Below are 4,172 nucleotides of genomic sequence, written 5' to 3'. Positions count from 1 at the left end.
TTATTCCTGGAAACTAAGGTTAATGCCATACTGGGTATAGATACTCTCACTGAGTTCTAAGTCTGTTTCAAGGATCAGGGAACCTCTAGAGTGTGGGTTGGTCAGCCATGCCAGGATGACCCCTGCTTTGTTGCGTTCTGCGTGCGCTCGGGTCATATTTTCCTAATAATTAACGCAACTAAGTTTTACAGTGTGGGCCACCACCTGTTCCCTTGCATCTAGTAATTGTTGTTTTAGGTTGGGATTCCCTGACCTTATCAGGTCTAGTTCCCACAACGTCTTCTCACTGGAGTTCACTTCCCTCACTAATGCATGTCGCACACCCACCACCTCTGCTCTAGAGCACCCTTGGATAACCACCTGGAAGGCATCTCACACGGTCAGGGGAGAGGCAGCAGTGGCCTCCTTAACCACAAAGTAGTCACTGATAGTGTCTCTAATAGTTTGTTGAAACACCGGGTTGTCCAGGGTCTCAACCCACAGTAAGCAGTCCGATATGCAGGGGCTCTTCCTGTGCCAGTCTAACTAAAGCAGCACAGGGTTGTAATCGGAAGTCGTCCTACAGAGGTATCCCACAGTGTGAACCTCCCCATGGTCAACTGGTGAGCACATGAATGTGTCCAGGTGCATGTGGGGCTCATACATGTTATAGTAAAAGGAATAGTCCTGAACGCCCTGGTGGCACCGCCTCCCAAGAGTCCACCAACTGCCAACTGTGCTGCCATTGTGAGAACAACCAGGCCATGTGGAGAACTGGGGAGTCCACTAGTGTTGGTTGGGATCAAGTGTCAGGTCTGCAATGCAATTATAGTCACTCCCTAATAATATACTCTGTGCAATGTAGGGGGCTATAGTTTGAAAGAGTTCTGTTAATAACCCTCCTTGATCCTTGTTAGGCGCATATATCGCTACAATCGTCAGTGCGTGCCCCGTCAATCGTCCTGTCACTATCATGTATCTCCCTGCGGGGTCAATCAGTTTATGTGTCTACTGAAAAGGCACCCAAGAAGAAGAAATATACTCCCCTTTCAAATCTGCATACAAACACACAATTTCTGTGCAGCCATCATTGGCACAACTTCAACAGAAGTGGGATGCACCAGCTACCCCACTTCCTCGTGTAACATCATGCCATCCGACCAACAGACAGAATTAAAGCCCACCTGTTATGCCTGGCAGCTCTTGGCATGGTTTCCCTATACTTTTTGCTTCTGACCTCCTGTTTTTGGACCCTGTGCTGTAATTCGTTTTGATACTCTGGGCACTTTACCACTGCTAACCCGTTCTAAAGTGCAGGTGCTCTCTGTTTAAATTGTATTGGTGATTGACTATCTATGACTGGCATATTTGATTTACTGGTACATCCCTAGTAATGTGCACTAGAGGTGCCCAGGACCTGTAAATCAAATGCTACTAGTGGACCTGCAACACTGATTGTGCCACCCACATGAGTAGCTATGTAAACTTGTCTCAGATCTGCCACTGCAGTGTCTGTGTGTGCAGTCTTAAACTGCCAATTCGACCTAGCAGGTGCATCCACTTGCCAGGCCCAAACCTTCCCTTTGCTACATGTAAGTCACCCCCAAGGTAGGCCCTAGGTAGCCCCATGTGCAGGGTGGAGTGTATTTAAAAGGTAGGGCATGTACTGATGTGTTTTACATGTCCTGATAGTGAAATACTGCCAAATTCGTTTTTTTCTATTGCAAGGCCTATCTCTCTCATAGGTTAACATAGGGACTGCCTTTAAATATCTTTTAAGTGTAGTTTCCCATGGGGTGCAGATAGAGATATGAAGTTTCTCTGAACTCACAATTTAAAAATACATATTTTGGTAGAGTTGGTTTTTAGATTGTCTATTTGAAAATGTCACTTTTAGAAAGTGGGCATTTTCTTGCTTAACCATGTTTGCCTCTGTCAGCTTGTGTATTCCACTTCTGGGTTAGACTGACAGTTGGGGTGTTGTGAATTCCCTGTAGACATTGACACAAAGGGAGCTGGGGTGTAGCTTGCATGATCTGATGAGTCCCCTGGGCTAGAGTGAGGAGGAAGGAGCTGACACTTACACCTGAAAGAGTTGTGCCTGTCCTCACACGATGCAGTCTCCAACCCCCTAATGTGTGTCTGGGGCCAGGCGAGGGCAAAGCAGGATCTTGTGAACAACAGAGACTATCCTTTGAAGTGTGCCTACTTCAAAGGCAGAACTGGGTGTAAGTAGCGGACCCAAACCCCAGATTTTCAGATTACTTATGGATCAAGAGGAACCTCTACCAGGGAGAAAACCTCGATGCTTGAGGAGAACCTGCCACTCTGCCTGTTGCTTTGCTGTGCTGGCCTGCTGCTGCTGCCTTAAGAGGGAAGGGACTGGACTTTGCTTTCTGAAATCCTGCTTGTGAATTTTTTTCAAGGGCTTGGCCCAAGCTTGCCTCCTGTTGAGAAGTCTCAGGGATATCAAAGATTTCACCTGCTAGCACCTGGTTACTCCTGCTGAGCACCCTGACTTGCCAAGTGGGACCAATCCAGTTCCTGGGCCCTTGAAGGTAAGTTCTGGTGAGAATACAAGAAGATCCAGGCACACCAATTCTGGACGACCCCAGAACCGGCACCGCTGCATGACTCCACGCTGCTGCCTGCAATCCAAAGCCGTAGTTCCTGCTGGAGTGCGATGACCCCACTGTCACCGCAGGTCCGACGCCTCCGCAGCCGTCTCTGACGTTCCGCGACTCCATCAGTCGCGAAGTGCAGCGTCACCGACATCTGTGACACCTGACTCTGCCGTGGAGCCAGCAGCCCCATGGCGTGACCGCAACCCAGTGAGGTCGCCCAACACGTCTTGACCTGCCTGATTCACCAACCTTGCCAGATCATCAGGGATTGACACTGCGCACCGACGCCACATTACCTCCCCTGCTCTGCAGTAATGGAACTGACGCCACACCGGATCCAGCGACGCCTCTCCTCCCCGATTCTACTCACCGGCTTGTTTCTTCGTTACCAAAGGTACTGTACCTGGGGGTCCATGTGACTGTGACCAGTGCCATTGGTGTCGGATTGTGGGGAACGACTCTGTCACGACGCCACGATAACTCTAAATTGAAGCATTTGTGTTGTGTCATCCCACCAGTGTCTGCTGGAGAGCCAGTGCCAGGGTTTTGAGGGTTGTTTAAGAGCATAGTTAGAGTACCGGAGTGGTGCCCGTTCTAACAGGAAGTCAGCTCCATCAGCAATTGTGGTACTCCGCCCCACTGCAGCAATGTGGGATCTGGCTCTGCTCCCGCATCAGCAGGAGCACACCACCGGCAGTCCCCGCAGTTGTCCACTGTGCAATTCTCTCATGCCACCTGGCACTGTAATCCACGAGGCAAGAGCGTCTGTGGCTCATGCTGTACCCTAGGTTTCTGGCCCTACTACTTAGTGTCATCCAAGGGGGGTGTGCCTCTCCATGTTCTCGCTGGTCTCCAACTTTCCACTGCACCCCCTTGCAGGGCACAGGTCGGTGCCCATAGGTCAGCTTCGTATGTCCTCCCCACTCTGGTTCCTGCAAGTCTGCAGCCTCCAGCCTCCAGAGGTGTCATCATAGGGTGGCTGCCCAATATTAGCCCAGGCCTTTGCAAGGATTGAAAGGATGCCAGAAACATTGATCAGGTTTGAGTTACGCATCTCTACCAAAGGACAAGACCCTTGTCAAATTTGCAGCCGGCCAGGTGAGCCCCTCCAGGAAAAAACACATCTGCTCTGGGGCCAGCCCCTTCATTGTCAGGCAGTCTCTTGTGGCAAACAGGCAGTGCCGTGCAGGCTAATCATTGTTTTCAGGCCTGCGGGTCTGACCCCAGCAAAGTCCCATGCCGTCAACACTGGCCTAAGGCCCATGCCAGAGGAGCGACTCGCATGGGTGCTACTCGTTCTACCCAGCCGCTAGGCCCACTGCTGCCACAACAGGCATCCCTCTCTCCTGCAGAGTTGTTCACCCAGGCAGGGACACACCTCAATCAGTGCTTTCTGCTTCAAATTGGGGTTCTGGCTCAGGACCAGGAAAGTTCCAGAGGTTCCCCCGGGGCCTGTAGCGGGCTCACTCGGCTGGTATGTAGGCAGTATTCTCTGCCAATAGCACCATTTTGGGGAGAGGACTTGCTGTAGAACACTTTAAAAGCTGCTGCCCCGGGGGCAGTGCGAGG

This window comes from Pleurodeles waltl, chromosome 7 (genome assembly GCF_031143425.1).
Source record: "Pleurodeles waltl isolate 20211129_DDA chromosome 7, aPleWal1.hap1.20221129, whole genome shotgun sequence".
In the NCBI taxonomy this organism is placed as follows: Eukaryota; Metazoa; Chordata; class Amphibia; order Caudata; family Salamandridae; genus Pleurodeles; species Pleurodeles waltl.
Note: the sequence above shows the minus strand (reverse complement) of the source record.